The following is a 21,888-nucleotide window of genomic DNA, read 5'->3' as shown; positions in this document are numbered from 1 at the left end:
ATAATACTAGTCATCTGTATGATGAAGAATACATGGGTCTGGAAACCAAGGAGTTCTTAACATCAGTCCTAGAGACTCAGTTGTAAAAATATGCACAGCCTGGTTCCTGCAACTCTGGGTTTTGCACATTTTGAGGCTCTCAGTTCTAAGTTATGAACATTTCTGCTTGGGGCCACAGAAGGAATACTTGGTACTTCATTTCCACATTGTAATATTAAATGCAGTAATCTAGGCCTGTAAAGGGAATTGTGACAAATAGCTGAAACTCATCACAAATCACGGTTTGTATTGTGCCACCAGGTAATTCATCAATACTAGTAGAGTTTCAGAGAGGATTCTAGAATCAAGGGTGGAGGAGGAAACAATAAGTATCAGCTGTGACCTTGAGACCATCTGGGGCATTGGTCATTGTTTATCCCACCAAACTTCTTTGAAGCTTCCTCCAGGAAGAGAAGTCCACCAGAATCCTGGAGGAGCTGTGTGTGAAACCTGTGAAGTGAGCCTAAGCAGCATGAGGGGTAGGCTATGATGATTATGACTGGGATACTTGTAGATCCTTCTTTGAGGAAGGACTTGTTGATCCCACTACTATACAAACATCCTTCAGTTGTCCAGCCCTTCTGAGACCCGTAAGCTGCAGAGATCTGCCTCACCTAGGGTCATGTCCCTTCCCAGGACAGCCCATATTCAATGAGTGATTAAAGCAGAAGTATACCAGTCTTGTCATCTTGGTACAACTTGAGTCAATCTGAATGGCTATTCTAAGTCTAGAACTTCTCATGGAGTTGCCTAAGATTGGTCTGTATCTTTGCAAGCCCAGTTTTGCTTCCTTCTTCTGTAATTTTCAAGGACTGATCCAAAAGTAACCATAAAAACCATTCTGTGTATCCATCTCCAAGTTGGCTTTTGTAGAACCCAATGTCCAGTAATTGTCTAACAATTGTGAAGGGAAGGGCATTTAGGGAAAATAGTAAGTTTTACTTGCAAGGGATAAAATGACTTCTTCAGGCATATAAACTATACTTCTAAGAAATTCTGAGCACTTTTGGAGTTATCTCTTTTTTCTGTATCCAACCATGTGTCACCATTCTATTAGGATATTACACTTTCCTAATCACTGTGATGGCTTTGTCAATTAAGTGGTCCTGGCAAAGATTGCATCCATCTTTGTGTTTGGTTTATAGCAATCTTAGCTCTAAGGTATTAAAATAAAAAGAAGTCTGACCAAGGAATCCAATAACAGTCCTGAGTTGTATTACATGTCTGAGGGAAGACTTTGCGATCTGAGATTTATTTGATTCTGTAAGAAATAATCATCTTAGCCCATTCCATTTAAAGTAGTTTCTAGCACCAATTACCTGACTTTCCAGAGCTTGACTTTTAGTGGTCTCAATCCCCAGGAGACCTCAAGTATACTTCATTAGGTCCATCTATACTCCATGAGATAGTCTGCTAGTTTACCATTCTTGAACTTGAATGAGCATCTTACTGACTTACATTTAATCACAGCACAATAAACTATTGTAGATATATTTTCTGGGGTCTGTTTCCTGGAGATATGATATTAAGCTATAAACATTAATTTAGGATAATTTAAAAGGAACAAAAGAAATTTATTGGAAAACAAGAATAATTCAAATACTTAGAAGTGGGGTAGAACAAACAACCCCCAGGAAAGACAAAATCCAGAGCAGCTCTGAAATATGTCAGTAACGGGAATTCATAAATCATCTTGAAATATGTCCTAAGAACTTCCCCCTGGTGATTCTGAATTAGCAAATCTTGAATATGACTTAAGGTTTCATGTTTTTTTTCACAAGGACTGACTAAGAGTATTGCACACAGTAACTTGGCCTCAATCACCTCTGTTCCTTTGTGTTTATAACCACGTTTAAAAATTCCAAACTACCTTGAACTAAAAAGATTCTGCACAGAAAAAGAAAACATCCCAAAATACAAAGACTATCTACAGAATGGGATAAAATATTTGCAAATCATGTTTATGATAAGGGGTTAATCCATAAAATATATAAAGAGCTCATACAATCCAGTAGGAAAAAACAACCTGAGTAAGAAATGGGCAACTTTCTTTATCCATTCCTCCATCAATGAACATTTAGGTTGCTCCCATGTCCTGGCTCTTATAAATAGTGGGGCTATGAACACTGGATTGCCATGTATATTTTTGAATTACAGTTTTCTCCGTATGCCCAGTAGTGGGAATGCTGGATTATATGGTAACTCCTGAACCAATTCATATTCCCACAAACAGTGTTGGAGGGTTCCCTTTTTCCACACCCTCTCCAGCATTTACTGTTTGTAGACTTTTTGATGATGGCCATTTTGACGGATGTGAGGTGGCACCTCATTGCAATTTTTATTTGCATTTCTCTAATAATTAGTGATGGTGAGCATCTTTTTGTGTGTTTGTTGGCCATCTGTATTCCCTCTTTGGAGAAATGTCTATTTAGATTTTCTGCCTATTTTTCAGTTGGGTTGGGTTTTGTTGTTGTTTTTATTGAATTGTATGAGTTGTTTGTATACTTTGGAAATTAAGCTTTTGTCGGTCACTTCATTTGCAAGTATTTTCTCCCATTCTGTGGACATGGAAGCAACCTAAATGCCCATCAATGGAGGAATGGATAAAGAAGATGGGGTGGGTGTATATGTATCAATAGAATATTACTCAGCCATAAAAAGAACAAAAATGCCACTTGCAGTGAGGCAGATGAACCTAGAGATATTCATACTGAGTGAAGTCAGACAGAAATATATATATATCATATGACATTGCTTGTATGTGACATACAAATAAATGGTACAAATGAACCTATTTACAAAACAGAAATAGAGTCACGGATGTAGAAAAATAAACATGATTATCAAGAAGATGTGGGAGAAGGATAAGTTAGGAGGTTGGGATTGATATATACACACTCAGTCAGTTCAGTCAGTCAGTTCAGTGGCTCAGTCGTGCCCGACTCTGCGACCCCATGAATTGCAGCACGCCAGGCCTCCCTGTCCATCACAAACTCCCAGAGTTCACTCAGACTCACATCCATTGAGTCAGTGATGCCATCCAGCCATCTCATCCTCTGTCTTCCCCTTCTCCTCCTGTCCCCAATCCCTCCCAGCATCAGAGTCTTTTCAAAAGAGTTAACTTGTGTACTGTCAGTGCGAATATAACCTGGTGTCACTGTTATGGAAAACTATGGATTTGTCTTGAAGAATTATGAAATGAATCGCCAGTCCAGGTTCCACTCATGATACTGGATGCTTGGGGCTGGTGCACTGGGATGACCCAGAGGGATGGTATGGGGAGGGAGGGGGGTTCAGAATGGGGAACACTTGTATACCTGTGGCTGATTCATGTTGATGTATGGCAAAACCAATACAATATTGTAAAGTAATTAACCTCCAATTAAAATAAATAAATTTATATAAAAAAGAAAAAAATTAAAAATTAAAAATAGAACTGCCATATGAGCCAGCAAATCTGCTTCTGTGTATTTATACAAAGGAAGTTAAAATGCTGCCTCAAAATGATATCTGTACCACCATGTTCATTGCAGCATAATTTACAATAGCCAGTAAATAGAAATGACAAAGATCGATCGATGGATGAATGGATAAAGAAAATGTGCTGTATATATATACATATATATACATATATATAGACACTTGTATCTCCTTATGTTGAGCACTTATAAAAAAGAAAAAATCATGAGTGCTAGATATATTGACACATGGATGACACATGGACACATGTAGGTACAGCCGTAATGCATTAATTTTTTAAAATGAGGGATAGTTTGTACAGGATCTTTATAAAATAAAAACATAACATACAACAGAAAGAACAGACCTACGAGTTTATATGCTTACATGATTCTTCTAGTAATCACACAAAACTTGCATTTCTCCCCAATGAGGATACCTTTGTCATTTTGACTATATTAATGATGATTTTACTTATTAAGCCAAATATCACCAAAAATGCAATTAAGAAAGTAAAAGTTACCTGAAATTTTACTACCCTGAGAAATGTATTAGCATTGTAGCAGTATCTAACATGTTAGACACAAACACATATCCATAATTTCCTCTAAATGGAAAAACTTTTTTAAAAATCTAAATTAGGCAATTAAAGTCTTTTAGATGACTGGTAGTTCTAGATGTATAATTCTTTCATAAGCAATGGAGAAAGAGAGACAAAGAAGAAAAGAGAGAGGAAAAAAGAGATAATTTCATTTCTCAGTTATCAATATTTATAACAATCCTTTCTTATTTGAGTTATTATTGCATACCCTCTAGGATCTCCAAAATAATGTCAAATTACAATATTCTTGGCAGGGATTCCTGTCATGTTTTCTATTTTAATGGAATTGAATTTTGCATTTCACATTTTATGATGACAGCATTTTCTTGAGGATGACTTGTTTTTACTCTTTTGATAGGTTTACTTATATTTTTGGATATTTTATAAGACTATGCTGAAATTTCTCATATTTTACATTGATTTATGTTATCAGTTTAGTGAATTATGTTATTTCTTGATAGTATCAGCCAGTGTTCTCCAGAGAAACATTACCATTAAGGAGCATGTATACATATACATATATATGTACATGTGTGTGTGTGATCTGTTTGCCACAGATCATAAGTCTGACCATTTCTCTTTCTAGGAAAGATGACCATTCAGGTACACTGCTCAGAGTTCTGCCCACAGGTGGACTTCCTGTCACCACTTCCTTCAGGGATGTCCCAGAAACAGGTTGTAGAGCTACATCTGTCCACATTCTGGTATTGCTTGCATATCATACAGAATGAACCATAAACTAGGTTCAGGGTTTCCTTTTCTCTGTCAACAGACTGCAGGGAACATCCTGTGAGGGCATAGGTGTAGGCTGGGAGAAAGAACGTAGTATAATAGGAGTAGGGACCACTCTTTCATGTAACTTACTTGTGCCTTCAGTGGTTGCTCTAGCCCAATCATGTAGACACATATCACTTGCATTTAATGATGGAGTGCTGCTGCTCATGCCTGACTCTATGGCATGGTGGGCAACTGGGGCTTCATGGAAACTTGGTCCCAATAGTTAACCATTCATTGTCTACTAGTGCCTAATAGCAGGCCAAGATCTGTTTCACAAAAGTGAAGTCCTTTCCTACAGAGGGTGGTAGGGCTTTCCTTAAATTCCAAAGGGCCTGAATTGAGATTCACCTAAAGGGGCCTGCCGGAAGCTCCAAAAAGCACCCCTGTCTGGCACTGTGTCTGTGAGATCACATGAACAAAGCAGCAGAGTATTTCTGCACAGTAACCTGGACCTCTTGCTGAGCCTTTGTTGTTGTTCTAGTCCCACTCCTAGCACCTTTTTGGATCACTTGGTAAATGGACTGGAGTAACACGGGAGGAGAAGGGCATGATAGCATCACCCTTGGATGATGGCATCACCAACTCAATGGACATGAGTTTGAATAAACTCCAGAAGTTGGTGATGGACTGGGAGGCCTGGCATGCTGCAGTCCATGGGGGTTGCAAAGAGTCAGACAGGACTGAGTAACTGGACTGAACTGAACTGAAGATGCCTGAATGAGGAATATGTTGCCTCCAAAACCCACTACACACTGTGCCTTTTTTTTTTTTCTGGTTGTAGGAGGGGCAAGATGCATCAACTTATTGTTCACCTTAGAAGAGATATCTCAATATGCCCCACACCAAGGGACTCCTAGATATTTCACTGAGATAAAAGGTCTCTGAACTTTTACTGAATGTATTTTCCATTCTCTGGCATACAATCATCTTACCAATAAATAGAGTGTAGGTTCTATTTCTTGGTCACTAGGTCCAATCAGCATGTCATCAGTATAACAGGGTGAAGAAAAAAGGTGATCAAGATTCCTGCAAAATAAATTGCAGCCTAGTCCTGGAGAACTGCTATATTCCTAAGGTAAGACAGTAAAAGTGTGTTACTAGCATATTGCTTCTGGGGTTCCTTATTGACGGAGATAGGAAAAGGCCAATTGCCAGATCAATAACTGTATACCAACTACCAGGGGATGTGTTAATTCACTCAAGCAATGAAATCACATCTGGTATAGGGGCTCTAATTGGAGTTACCACTTGGTTAAGCTTGTGAAAATCCACTTTCATTCTCCAAGATCCATCTGTATTCCACACAGGCCAGCTAGGGAGTTGAGTGGAGTTGTGATAGGAATCACCAGCTCTACATCTTACAAGTCCATTTAACTATAGAGGACAGAAATATCCCAGTGTGAATTGAGAATTTAATATGTAATCTAAATAGTATGTTAATTCAGGAGGAAAAATTTGTTTCTATTTAAAATAAGAATGTCTGAAATGTGTACCAATTTAGATAAAAAGTAGGCAGAATCCCTACCTTATATCTCACAAAAAAAATTAATTGAAATGGATATAAGGATGCAAAATCAAGATAAATATAAAAATATTCAAGACAAGTATAGCATTGGGAGTGTTTTATAAACAATACAGACGTTTTAAAAAGGATGATAAGTGTATTTAGATTTTCTGCTAAGTTGTTTTTGTTCAGTTGCTAAGTTGTGTCCAACTCTTTGTGACCCCATGGGCTGGAGCACACCAGGCTTCACTGTCCTTCACCATCTCCCAGACTGTGCTCAAATTCATGTCCATTGAGTCAGTGATGCCATCCAACTATCTCATCCTCTGCCACCCCACTTCTCCTCCTGCCTTCAATCTTTCCCAGTATCAGAGTCTTTTCCAATGAGTTGGCTCTTCGCATCAGATAGCCAAAGTATTGGAGTTTCAACTTCAGCATCAGTCCTTCCAATGAATATTCAGGACTGATTTCCTTTAGGATGGACTGGTTGGATCTCCTTGCAGTCCAAGGGACTCTCAAGAGTCTTCTTCAACACCACAGTTCAAAAGCATCTATTCTTTGGTGCTCAGCTTTCTTTATGGTCCAACTCTCACATTTCTGCATGACTACTGGGAAAACAATAGCTTTGACTACACAGACCTTTGTCAGCAAAGTAACGTCTCTGTTAATTCTTTCATTAATCTTTCATTTCTTCTTTAATAATTAAAGTGATTTTTCCAGTTAGCATAGATTTAGCTGAATTACACAATACTATGAAAATAATTGTAACTAATTAAATATATTTAATATATTAAATACTGACATCCATTTTTATCTAAGGCAGTCTTGGTATGCTCTTTCCTAAATATTAAGTATTTTTCTACTTTACATTTTATTATTTATTTTGAATGTTAGTGGATTATTGTCAGGAAGCATTTGACAGGAGGCTTCCTGTGTGCTGTTTTGGATCTGTCAGGAATTCTCTGTTTCTTTGAGAGACAAGTCTCTCCTGGGGGCTGAGGAATCCAGGCATTTCCTTCATTAGTTCTTCTATATGGTGATAAGTACCCTCTTCCTTCTTGTGAACCATACGATAAAAGTGATTATTTACAACTCTCTCTCTTTTTAATATGGATCGCCTATGTTTTGTAAGTCTGGAATTTTAATCTTTATCTTTGCTGAGAATAATTACAGTATATATGCTCACACCATGTTGATTAAAACACTTTTGCTCCATCAGAGCTGTGGTCCCCATGCCTTTCTTTCTCTCTCTCCCCCTCTCTCTCTCCCTCTCTCTCTTTTTCAGGCTGATCCCCTGGAGTGCAGAGGCTCTCTGAGTTCACTTTCCTGCCTGGGCTTCTAAGACCCTCTCGAGAAGGCACTCTGCACCTTCACCCCATCAAGAGGGCGCCTGAGGCCTCCGTGAACAGAGCAAGCCCCGTGTCAGGGACTTTATTGATTTTCTGCGTAAACCAAGGAATATCAGCCTCTTTCTCTCTCCTTTACTTTCTTATCGGTTAACTCCAGACCACCAGGTTCTGGTACATTAAAGGACCTCAACAGATTATCATCAGAGAATGTGACATGAAAAGGATTTTACAATCTTTAAGGTTTATTTTGTAGCTAAGTGATTATTTTTACAATATTCATGGATATACACAAGTATGTATTATTTTATGAAGCAATTTATGTGATTATAATACATTTATACATACCCATTACATATGTGTGCATAGATGTAATATATATTATTGTATTATACAATAATGAGATCACTATATTATTTCTTATTTTTCATCTGATAGATCTATTTGATTATGAAAAAAGCATACTCCAATGTTCAAGCAAAACTACATTGTTTTCAATTCTCCCGACATCTGTAATGATTTTTGTTCTAACTTCTATGTGATTTGATACATATATTGATTGTCAGAGAAGCCTCAGGTGGCTCAGACAGTAAAGACTCTACCTGCAATCCAGGACACTTGGGTTTGATCCTTGGGTTGGGAAGATCGCCTGGAGAAAGGAATGGTTACCCACTCCAGTATTCTTGCCTGGGAAATCCCATGGACAGAAGAGCTTAGTGGGCTACAGGCAATGGGGTCGCAAAGAGTTAGACACGACTGAGCGACTAGGGGCGGGCGACAGAAGGGACTGCCCTGCTTGGGCTTCTCCACCTGGCACCCTTCCATTCCCTTTCCGGCCCATCCTGTCAGGCTAAGAGCCTGACTGCAGCCTGCAGCCTCCCTCTGCCCACGCCCAACTCCAAGTCCAGGCTGCCCTGGCATCTAGCCAGGTTTCCCTTGCTTCTGTCTCCAGAGCAATGCCGAGAATCTGTACATGAATATAAACTTCCATGTAAACTACATATGTTTTATTGCTTGATGTGGCTTTCATTGTTTATTATAGCTAAAATTATACTTTGATATTTTTCATTTTCATTAATACTTTTATTCATCTCTTCATTTTAACGTCTATATTTTTCTTTGTTCTATTTTATTATTAAAATTTGCATACATACACAAGTGCAAAATTCCTAAGTATACAGCTCAATGAATATTTGCAAATTGAACACATCTGTTTAACCAGAACCTACATGAAGAAATAAAATGATAAACTGTCAGCACCCCAGATGCCTTCTTCCCCTCAAGGAAAGCTGCCTTGATTTGTAATATCACAGATTACTTATGCTTTTTCACATTTAGTTCTGCAATTCATCAAAATTGATTATTGCATATGGTTTGAAGTAAGAGTGTGTGTTTGTGTGTATGTTTCCAATTTTCCCAGTACCACTTCTTGAAAGATCCTTACCCCATTATATAGCAGTGATGCCTTTCTCATAAATCACTTGATTTTATATGTTTGAGTATGTTTCTGTACTCTTTATACTGTTTCATTGTTCTATTTTTCTATTGTTATACCAACACCATCCTATATTAACTTGTTTTTTAGTATTATCAGAGGACAATGTCTGATTGGGTAAGTCCTTTCATTTATTATTATTATTATTCCCTTCATAATTGCATTAACTATTCTTGAACATTTTCCCATGAAATTAACAATCAACTTGTCAGTTTTCATGAATTCTTTATCACTTTTATGCCTTTTCTGAGGCATTATATGTTAACAATATCATTAAATCATTTTGAATTTATAGTTAGATGAGTTTTGTTAAGTGTATGCAGATTTATACCATTACAATAACCTAGTTTTAGAATACTTCAATTGTCCCAAAAACTTCCTCCTACACCTTTGCAATTAGTCTCCCTGCCCCTTATTTTGGGTCCAGGCAACCACCAATTTGCTTTATATCACTATAGTTTTGCATTTTATAAAAATTACTATAAATGAAGAGAACAAAATACTTCACAATCCTTCTCCATTTGGACCCAGCAGAATCCAAGGCCCTGTTTGCACCATCTTGGCTGCTGGCTTGTTTAATCCAGGTGGGCTACTCCACTCAGATGAAAGAATCATATCAATATTCAGAGAAAAGGGCAGTAGAGACATGCATTTAGGCAGTAATTTTTCCCACACATATATATATATTTTTTTTTAATTTAAAAAATCTAGGAAAAAAAAGACTCTATGGGATATAAATATGTACATCTATACAATGATTTAAGGCAAATTAATAACCAGTATCAGAGAAGGCAATGGCACCCCATTCCAGTACTCTTGCCTGGAAAACCCCATGGGCAGAGGAGCCTGGTAGGCTGTAGTCCATGTGGTCGTGAAGAGTCGGACAAGACTGAACAACTTCACTTTCACTTTTCACTTTCATGCATTGGAGAAGGAAATGGCAACCCACTCCAGTGTTCTTGCCTGAAGAATCCCAGGGACGGGGGCACCTAGTGGGCTGCCGTCTATGGGGTCACACAGAGTTGGACACGACTGAAGTGACTTAGCAGCAGCAGCAGCAGAATAACCAGTATAAATAGGAAAATAAGTCCTTAGATAAAATTTTAATTTAGAATAGCTAACAGGATACCTAAAGTTATTGAGCTAAATGTTTTTTGGTGCAGTGACAAATGGATCTAGAGCACCCATCCATCTAGCTAACTTCATCAAGATTAATTTGAAGTATCTCTTTTTGAGGGAGATTTTCTAATGTGACCATGATGAGTTGGTGTGCTTTCTTAACGCACGTTGCCATTTAACTCATTATACACCATTATTATTTTTTTTACTATGTATGCATATGCACAGTATGAACTTTGGTGTTGAAGAAGACTCTTGAGAGTCACTTGGGCTGTGAGGCGATCCAACCAATCCATCCTAAAGGAAATCAGCCCTGAATATTCATTGGAAGGACTGATGCTGAAGCTGAAACTCCAATACTTTGGCCACCTGATGCGAAGAACTGACTCATTTGAAAAGACCCTGTTGCTGGGAAAGATTGAAGGCAGGAGGAGAAAGGGACAACAGAGGATGAGATGGCTGGGTGGCATCACCGACTCAATGGACATGAGTTTGAGTAAACTCCGGGAGTTGGTGATGGACAGGGACTGGTGTGCTACAGTCCATGGGGTCGCAAAGAGTCAGACACCACTGAGTGACTGAACTGAACTGAGGCATATGTCTTCATCCTCTATTTCAATACATTTTTAACCTCAGCTGAATGTTGAAATCACATGGGAGCCATTAAAACATAATAGCCACAAAAGAACCTAATTTTATTTATCTGAGATGTGTGTAACGGAAGCATCAGAATTTTGAAAATTTTCTAAAGTGATTTAACTTTGCTATCAGAGCTTGAGATCTTTGGTTCTGAAAGAGCACTAGTTCTCCAACCTGAAGGGTCATGAGAATGACCTAGGGAACTTGGAAATATTGATGTTTGGAGTCTCAGACCAATTAAACCAGAATCTCTGTGGGTAGGGGATAGGCACTGTCGTATTTTGTTGTTGTTTCTGTTTTATTTTTTAGCATGTTCACTTAGGATTGAGAAGCAGTGATCCATCATTTAGTAAACTGTTAATAAAACAAATTTCTGAAGCCCACCATAGGCAACTGAATCAGAAATTTCAGAGTGTTATCCAGTAATCTATGTTCTGACCATCTCCATAATTAATACAGATATAACTCTAAATTTTGAGAACCACTGATGCAGCAAGGGTTATTCAAGTTTGACAATATATTGGGAGCACCTTGGATGTTTTAAGAAGAAGGAGAAGGCAATGGCAACCCACTCCAGTACTCTTGCCTAGCAAATCCCATGGATGGAGAAGCCTGGTAGGCTGCAGTCCATGGGCTCACTGGGAGTCAGACACAACTGAATGACTTCACTTTCACTTTTCACATTCATGCATTGGATAAGGAAATGGCAACCCACTCCAGTGTTCTTGCCTGGAGAATCCCAGGGATGGGGGAGCCTGGTGGGCTGCCGTCTCTGGGGTCGCACGGAGTCAGACACAACTGAAGTGACTTAGCAGCAGTAATGCCTAGTACTTCCTCATAAGCAGTCTAATTTAATGGTCCTGGAGTGTGATCTTGACATTGGGATTTTTATAATACACTTTAGATGATTTTACTGTGTCACCAAGATTAAATACTTACCTTCTTCATGAACTTCTTGAGAATGGAGATCATGACATAACTAGCTTTGTAGTTTCTGAATTTTGCACAGAAGGAAACTTGAAAATGAGGGGGAACTTGAAAATGGGCATGGGTCGGGGAAGAGGAGACTAACCATGCTAAAAAGAGTAGGGTATTTTGATTTTTCTGTAAAGAATGCAGGCCAACTTTATAGTCTTCAGTAGTCATCCAGAGATTCTTTCTTTGTATTAACTGAGATGTTCTTCATTTTGCTTTCCAAAAATAAAATATTGGCTTGAGAAAGACCATCTTTGGAAAATAGGAGATACTATGCTACTCCTTATTAATAATTAGAATATAAAATACATTCAAATGTGCAACTATCATTCAAGTTTATAAAAGTATATCCAGCTGATCATAACTGGAAACAATTCAGCACCAAGTAAATCTGTTAAGAAAGTAAGAAATTTAAAATACATTCACTCTAGGAAAAGATCAGTCATAATAATCTTTAATTATTTATGAAGACAGCTGCATTTTTTAAAAATCTGTTTTGCAGCAAAATCCTTAAATTTCAAATTGTTTTAAACTAAATGCGATAAACAAATATTCCACTACCTTCAAAAAGACAAAAAGCTTAATAATTAACCAAGTTTAGGACTTATTAAAGATTGTCTAACTGAAATTTAATTAATGCTCAAACCAACAGGGGGACAAATTGTACTTTTTTTTTCAATTTAGTAATATAATGTTGAATTTTTCAGCACTTCATTTATCTAATAATTAGTATCAAAAAGATTAATTTGCAATGTGCTGTTAAAATATTTTTTTCTAAATTGTAATATCAAGATAATAGTCATGTTCAAATGAATACAGTGAAAACAATCAACTATGATGTTTTCCTATGCAGTATTTAGTTTCATAAAACAATAATCAAAATTTTATCAACAGTTTCTCAGCATCCTAATAAAATAGAGTTGTTTGCTGATTTTTTAAAAGATTTTACTCATCCTGGAGCTTGACTATAGACTCCTCAAGGGCCCAATTTTTCTCATAACCGTGATTTGCCCTTCACTGATGCAGATGACTAATATATCCTGACCAGAGAAAATGACTGCATTTGCCTTCCAAGCATGATGATCTTAGTAGATAAGAAGACCCATGGAGATACCAGCTCATAAAACAAATTGGATAAAATGGCTGATGGTTTGGTTAGTATAATACTGAATTCAGTGTTACAATTTTAAAAAAGATCTAGATCACAACCATTATCAGAATGTTAGAAACTGAATTAATTATCTTCCTTACAGTCATACAACCAGAGCTCTGCTTATTTCAAGTAAGTTTTAGTATTACTGGTCAATGTGCTTGGACATGAAACTAATAACAAGTAAAACCTGAGGCAAAAATATAACTACCATTCAATTCAATAATTTTCCCAAGAGCGCATAAATTCTTGGCACTGTACTGTGAAAGCAAAGGGAGGTAACTTTAAGTTGTCAGTCAAGATCACACTGTAAAGACCTTGAATGCCAGGCTTTTTAGCCTCTTAGTAGCATTTTCCATTGGAGAAGGCGATGGCACACCACTCCAGTACTATTGCCTGGAGAATCTCAGGGATAGGGGAGCTTGGTGGGCTGCCGTCTATGGGGTCACACAGAGTTGGACACAACTGAAGCAAATTAGCAGCAGCAGCAGCAGCAGCAGCATCTTCCATCATAGGTAAATGCCCACAGGTGGGCCTTAAATTTTATAGTCGCCTCTCTGGGTTTGTTTCTTCTGAGTATTGGCTCTAAAACTCTTCACTGCCCCATTAGTACTGCAATGACCTAAAGCAATTAAAAAAAAAAATGTTATCGAGATCTTTTAGTTGTTCCCAGCATTATTGCTGGTCTTAACTACCTGATCTTCTTTATTAAAAGTAGAAATAGACGTTTTTCCTTTTGTATTTGCTTGTTGTATATTTCAATTCTAGAAGCCCTTTCTTTTTGTAAATTTGCTTGATCTATTTATGATTTCTTATTTCCTTACAGCTCCAAACTTATGTGTTATATTGTATAATAACAACAGTTGTTTTATAATATCTGATCATTTTAACATAGAAGTTTATTTTGTTTATTCTTCTTCATGACAACTTACATGTTAGGTTATCCTTGATTCAGTTCAGTTCAGTTCAGTTCAGTCCCTCAGTCATTTCTCACTCTTTGCAACCAGATGAATTGCAGCACACCAGGCCTCCCTGTCCATCACCAACTCCTGGAGTTCACTCAGACTCACGTCCATCGAGTCGGCGATGCCATCCAGCCATCTCATCCTCGGTCGTTCCCTTCTCCTCCTGCCCCCAATCCCTCCCAGCATCAGAATCTTTTCCAATGAGTCAACTTTTCACATGAGGTGGCCAAAGTACTGGAGTTTCAGCTTAAGCATCATTCCTTCCAAAGAACACCCAGGCCTGATCTCCTTTAGAATGGACTAGTTGGATCTCCTTGCAGTCCAAGGGACTCTCAAGAGTCTTCTCCAACACCACAGTTCAAAAGCATCAATTCTTCGGCACTCAGCTTTCTTTGCAGTCCAACTCTCACATCCATACATGACCACTGGAAAAACCATAGCCTTGACTAGATGGATGTTTGTTGGCAAAGTAATGTCTCTGCTTTTGAATATGCTATCTAGGTTGGTCATAACTTTCCTTCCAAGGAGTAAACGTCTTTTAATTTCATGGCTGCAATCCCCATCTGCAGTGATTTTGGAGCCCCACTAAAATAAAGTCTGACACTGTTTCCACTGTTTCCCCATCTATTTCCCATTAAGTGATGGGATGGGGACAGATGCCATGATCTTAGTTTTCTGAAAGTTGAGCTTTAAGCCAACTTTTTCACTCTTCTCTTTCACTTTCATCAAGAGGCTTTTTAGTTCCTCTTCACTTTCTGCCATAAAGGTGGTGTCATCTGCATTTCTGAGGTTATTGATTGTGTAATGTTTATTGGTACTGAAAAATGTCAATATTGAGAATTTTTGTAGAACAAAATGATGTCCCATTCACAATGATGTTGGTATCCTAATATTAGGAAACTATGAGTATGTTAAGATTTTGGCAGTGAGCAATTAAGACTGAAAATAGAATTAAGATTGATAATCAGTGGAACTGAAAATAGAGATAGTACTATGATTTAATCAGGTGGGCCTAATGTAATCACACAGATGTCTAAAGCTGGAAGTCTGTGGCAAAAGAAAATATCACGAAGATGCAACTGTCAGAAAGAAGTCAGAACAAAATGCAGGAGATATAAGAGAGGCAGGCTCGATTCCTGGTTTGGGAAGATTCTCTTGAGGAGGGCATGGCAACCCACTCCAGCATTTGTCCCTGGAGAATCACCATGGACAGAGGTGCCTGGCAGGTTGCAGTCCACGGGGCCAGAAAGAGTCAGAAACGACTGAGAGACTAAGCACAGCTCATAGCTATAGTTTATTCTAGTCTCATCTAATATATAGAAATTTAGATAAATTTGTGTTGTTTTAGGCCACTAAGTTTGTGGCAACTTGTTAAAGTGGCCATAGAAATGTAATACAGAAATTCCTTGAGATTTCAGGGCAAAATAGCACTTCCTCCAGAGAACCTTTGTATTTGCATCTATCAGGTGCCTGGAAGTGATAACCATCCTGGGATTCCTTAAAACAAGTGAATACTTTGACCTTCCCTGTAATCATCCTAAACCAGTTTGCAAATGTTAGCTCTATTCATCAACAAGAAAGCCTTTCCTACAGTTCCATGTTGTGGAGAAGAGGTGATGTGTTAAAAGCCATTGAATCATGTACTTTAAATCTGTGAGTTGTATAGAATATGAATTATATCTCCTAAAGCTGATATTTTAAAAATGTGACTGTGGTTTTCTGCTTTTCTACTCCTCTTATTAATGGGTTCCTGTTTTCATTCTGATATTGACATAATTTTTTCTGTTTTTATAAAATGTTTCATGGGTTAAAAAAATTATACATGAATATATATATATATATATATATATATATATACTTTTATTTTTTTTTTAATGTCAGGAAATAAAATAGCATGTGGACTTTTTCTTGTATTTCTCTGTGTGTGTAGTCATCTTCTCAAAGCTGGTATACTTATTTTTGTTTATATACCATGGTCAGACTCCCACCCATTCTTTTACTCATGTTCCATATACTCTCCCAGATAATAACTCTACCTTTACTTTGTTTGGTTGTATATTATGTTAGAATTTCTTCCTTAGTCCATAAGGGTTAAGGCAATAAATGCTGTATCAGTTCAGTTCAGTTCAGTCATTAGGTCGTGTCTGACACTTTGCGACCCCATGAATCGCGGCATGCCAGGCCTCCCTGTCCATCACCATCTCCCGGAGTTCACTCAGACTCATGGTCCATCGAATCAGTGATGCCATCCAGCCATCTCATCCTCTGTCCTCCCCTTCTCCTACTGCCCCCAATCCCTCCCAGCATCAGAGTCTTTTTCAAAGAGTCAACTCTTCACATGAGGTGGCCAAAGTACTGGAGTTTCAGCTTAAGCATCACTCCTTCCAAAGAAATCCCGGGGCTGATCTCCTTCAGAATGGATTGGCTGTATCTCCTTGCAGTCCAAGGGACTCTCAACATTCTTCTCCAACACCACAGTTCAAAAGCATCAATTCTTTGGCACTCAGCCTTCTTCACAGTCCAACTCCCACATCCATACATGACCACTGGAAAAACCATAGCCTTGACTAGACAGACCTTAGTCAGCAAAGTAATGTCTCTGCTTTTGAATATGCTATCTAGGTTGGTCATAACTTTTCTTCCAAGGAGTAAGCGTCTGTCAATTTCATGGCTGCAATCACCATCTGCAGTGATTTTGGAGCCCCCCAAAATAAAGCCTGATACTATTTCCACTGTTTCCCCATCTATTTCCCATAAAGTGATGGGACCGGATGCCATGATCTTCGTTTTTTGAATGTTGAGCTTTAAGCCAAGTTTTTCATTCTCCTCTTTCACTTTCATCAAGAGGCTTTTTAGTTTTTATTCACTCTCTGGCATAAGGGTGGTGTCAATGCATATCTCAGGTTATTAATATTTCTCCTGGCAATCTTGATTCCAGCTTGTGTTTCTCCCAGTCCAGCATTTCTCATGATGTACTCTGCATATAAGTTAAATAAGCATGGTGACAATATACAGCCTTGATGTACTCCTTTTCCTATTTGGAACCAGTCTGTTGTTCCATGTCCAGTTCTAACCATTGCTTCCTGACCTGTGTACAGATTTCTGAAGAGGCAGGTCAGGTGGTCTGGTATTCCCATCTCTTTCAGAATTTTCCACAGTTTATTGTGATCCACACAGTCAAAGGCTTTGGCATAGTCAATAAAGCAGAAATAGATGTTTTTCTGGAACTCTCTTGCTTTTTCGATGATCCAGCAGATGTTGGCAATTTGATCTCTGATTCCTCTGCCTTTTCTAAAACCAGCTTGTACATCAGGGAGTTCACAGTTCACGTTTTGCTGAAGCCTGGCTTGGAGAATTTTGAGCATTATTTTACTAGCATGTGAGATGAGTGCAATTGTGTGGTAGTTTGAGCATTCTTTGGCATTGCCTTGCTTTGGGATTGGGATGAAAACTGACTTTTCCAGTCCTGTGTCCACTGCTGACTTTTCCAAATTTGCTGGCATATTGAGTGCAGCACTTTCATGTATTAAAATGAAAAGTCTAGCCATTTCTTTTCAAAAATCACTCGGATTTTGATAAAGCACTCCAGAAAATCTTTCCAGGCTCAGAAAGGTGATGAATAATATTCATGTCTGGTTTTCATTAAATTCCCACTGACATCTCTTAGGAAATAATTTCTAAAGAAAGTCAAGTGATTTTTTTTTTAATTAGGAGACTTTTTCTAAAGCAGTGTGAAGCTTAGTAAAAACTGAAGACATAGTACAGGGAGTTCCCATATAACTCCTTCCCCTGGCAGTGTCCCCTGTTAGTTTGGTGCAAAAGTAATTGCGGTTTTGCATTGTTGAAATTTGCCATTTGATATTGGAATACATTCTTAAATATGGTTATGTTATACATCATAATGTACATTTATCACTTTTTTTGTTAATGATTTGTTACTTATTTATTTTATATTTATGTTAGACTAGGGAAATGATGTTAAACAAAAAGCAAATGCAAGAGATTTTCTTATTCAAGTTCAAAATGGGTTGTAAAGCAGAACAGATAATTCACAACATCAACAAAACATTTGGCCCAGGAACTGCTAAGGAACATATAGTGCAGTTGTGATTCAGGAAGTTTTTCAAAGAAGACAAGAGCCTTGAAGATGAGCACAGTGGCCGGCCATCAGGAGTTGACAATGACCAATTGAAAGGATCATTGAAACCAATCCTCTTACAACTACATGAGAAACTGCCGAAGAATTTAACATCAACCATTCTATGGTCATTTGGCATTTGAAGCTAATTGGAAAGGTGAAAGAGCTTGATGAGTGGGTGACTCATGAGCTGACCACAAAAAAAAAAAAAATCACTGTTTTGAAGTGCTGTTCTTTTATTGTATGCAACAACAAACCATTTCTTGATCGGATTGTGACATGCAAGGAAAAGTGGATTTTACATGAAAACAACAAGAAGCAGCTCAGTGCTTGGACCAAGAAGAAGCTCCAAGGCTCTTCCCAAAAAAGGTCATGGTCACTGTTTCGTGGTCTGTTGCTGGTCTGATCCACCACAGCTTTTTGAATCCTGGTAAAACCATTGCATCTGAGAAGTATGCTCAGCAAATTTATGAGATGCACCAAGAACTACAATGCCTGCAGCCAACACTGGTCAACAGAATGGGCCCAATTCTTCTCCATGACAATGCCTGACCACATGTCATACATACAGCCAACTCTTAAATGTTGAATGAATTGGGCTATGAAGTTTTGCCTCATCCGTCATATTCACCTGAACTCATATCAGCCTACGACCACTTCTTCAAGCATCTTGACAACTTTTTGCATGGAAAACACTTTCCAAATGTTCATCAAATCCCAAAGCATGGATTCTTATGGTACAGGAATAAACAAACTTATTTCTTGTTGACAAAAATGTGTTGATTGTAACAGTTCCTATTTTGATTAATAAAGATGTATTAGAACCTAGTTATAATGCTATAATAATTATAACCTAGTTATAAAATTCACTGTCTAAAACTGCAAGTATGTTTTCACCAACCTAATAACATCTTCTATTAGTGTGGTACCTTGGCTACAATTGACTAACCAATGAAAGTAAAAGTGAAAGTCACTGAGTCGTATCTAACTCTTTGTGACCCCATGGACTGGAGCCTGCCAGGGTCCTCTGTCAATGGAATCCTCCAAGCCAGAATACTGGAGTGGGTAGCTGTTCCCTTCTCTAGGGAATCTTCTCAACCCAAGGACTGAACCCAGGTCTCCCTCATTGCAGGTGGATTCTTTACAGTCTGAGCGACCAGAGAAGCCCTGACTAACCAATATTGATATATTATTTTTAAACAAAAGTCCATAGTTTATATTAATGTTAATTGCTTGTGTTGTACATTTCTATGAGGTTTGACAAAGGTATAGTGTCATATTATCCTCCAATACAGGGTTTGAAAAATGCCCTGTGTGCCAACAAGTTTATTCCTTGCTCCCTTCTTCAGGAACCTTAGCAACCAATGATCTTTTTAGCATCAATAGCTTTATTTTTTCTAGAATGTCATATACTTATAACTAATTTCTGGTCTGAGAACATGCTTTGCATGATTTCTATATTTTTTAAATTCGTTAATGTATTTTTATGGCCCAGAATTTGGTCTATTACAGTGAATGTTTTACCTGAGCTTGTGAAGAATACGTATTATGCTATTGTTAAATAATTCTATAAATGTCAGTCAAATCCAGTGCTGTTCAGTTCAGCTATATCCTTACTAATTTTCTGCCTGCTGGATATACTAAATCTTGATAGAACAGTGTTAAAGTCTCCAAATATGGTAGTGAATGTGTCAATTTCCCCTTGTACCTCTATCAAATTTTGCTACAAATATTTTGATGCTCTATTGCTGTTAAGTCATGTAGGTTAAGGATTTTTATGTCTTCTTAAAGTTAAATCTTCATTATGTTATGTCTTCTTAGAGAATTCACACACTTCTCATTATGTAATTCCCTTCTTTATCCATGATACTTGTCCTTATTATAAAATATGATTTATTGGAAATTAATATAGTTATTCCCAATTTCTCTTGATCTTGGAATAACTTTTTCTATCTCTTTACTTTTGATGTAGTTGTGTTTTTACATATATAGTGAGTTTCTTGAAGCAGCATATAGTATGGTCTTGTTTTTGATCCACTCTTAAAGTTTCTGTCTTTTAACCACTGTATTTAATCATTTACACTTAAAATGATTATTGATATGGTTGAATTTATGTCTACCACGGAGAAGCCTGGTGGGCTACAGTCCATGGGGTCACAAAGAGTTGGACACGACTGAGCGACTTCACTTTCACTTTCATACCTGTAATTGCTTTCTATTTGTTGCCTTTGTTCTGTCTTTTCATATTTTTCTGCTTTCTCAGGTTTTAGATACTTTATATGATTCCATTTTCTGTCCTTCATAGAACATAATTTTTACTTCTTCCGTTACATGTTTTGATGATTTTCCTAGAGTTTGAAATATACATTTATAATTAATATTAGCCTGCTTTCAAATAATACTATATTGCTTCAGAGGTAACTTAGAACATAACATTCTCTACTTCTACCTCCTGTCCCTTATAAGATTGCTGCCATTCATTTTACTTATTCATAAGCTTTACTCATCCAACACATTGCTATTGTTATTATTTTGGATGAATGTGCACATGATTTTTAAGAAAGCCTGAAGTATATACTAATTAATGCTTAGATAACACAAGCATTCCCTTCAATAAAATGTACCACTCGATCTCATAGTCACTATTAAATGGACCATAATTTCACACTCAAAAAAGTGTATGCATTCATTCAATACAAACCTGAGTGAATGTTAGAATTTACAGAAACATAATTTATGGAGCACTTGCCATGCTCCAGGCACTGTTTCAAGTGTCTTACACACGTTATCACATTTCCTTTACACAAAATCCTCTATGCTCTTCACCATTTTATAGTTGAATAAACAAGAGCACAAAATACTTAGAAAACTTGCCCAAGGTCACAGGACTGTAAGTTGTGGTAATTGCAAAGGTAAAATTTGAACTCATGCATTGTGGTTGCAGAGCATTTTTTCTTTTATATTATACTGCCTCCAAGTATAGGAGAGGAAATATAAAATGATGAAAGAAATGAAGCTCAATATTAACTAAGCAGTTACAATGTACCAGAAATTATACTCATTATTTTACATATAATTTCATTTAATTCTAGCAACAACCCTAGTAGATTATTTTTTATCACCATTTTACAGATGAGGAAATTGAAGTTTTGAAAGTAATTTGACCAAGCACACAGGCCCACAAAGTGGTAGGGCCAGTATTGTAACTAAATTCTGTCTGGTTCTAGATCACATGCTATGTATATATACTACTGGAAAATCACCTCAGATTTCTCAGTTAGGAAGTATTTGTAGGATACCTGTCAGGTTATTATGCATTTGAAAATAACAAGGCTTTAAAAACATATAACCCTGTGAAAACTATGAAGGATCCAAGACACACTAACTGAAAATCATGGAAAAGCACTTTGTTACTCTTTAAAAGACCACTGTTGTCATCATCATCACCACTATCCTTATCTTAATCATCATCATTGATTCAGCAATTATTAACTTCCAAATTTCCTTGTCTTAATTTCCAAGCCTTAATTTCCTTGTCTTCTAAAATGTGATTTATTGCAGTGATAGACTAAGCTAGTTATTCCATTAAGAATAAAATATTTTTCTGAACTTATTTTAATAAACACATATGAAATACCATATAAATGATTGGATCTTTTTCTTCTCTAAATATGAATACTT

The sequence above is a fragment of the Capricornis sumatraensis genome, chromosome X, assembly GCF_032405125.1.
Source record: "Capricornis sumatraensis isolate serow.1 chromosome X, serow.2, whole genome shotgun sequence".
Taxonomy (NCBI): Eukaryota; Metazoa; Chordata; class Mammalia; order Artiodactyla; family Bovidae; genus Capricornis; species Capricornis sumatraensis.
Note: the sequence above shows the minus strand (reverse complement) of the source record.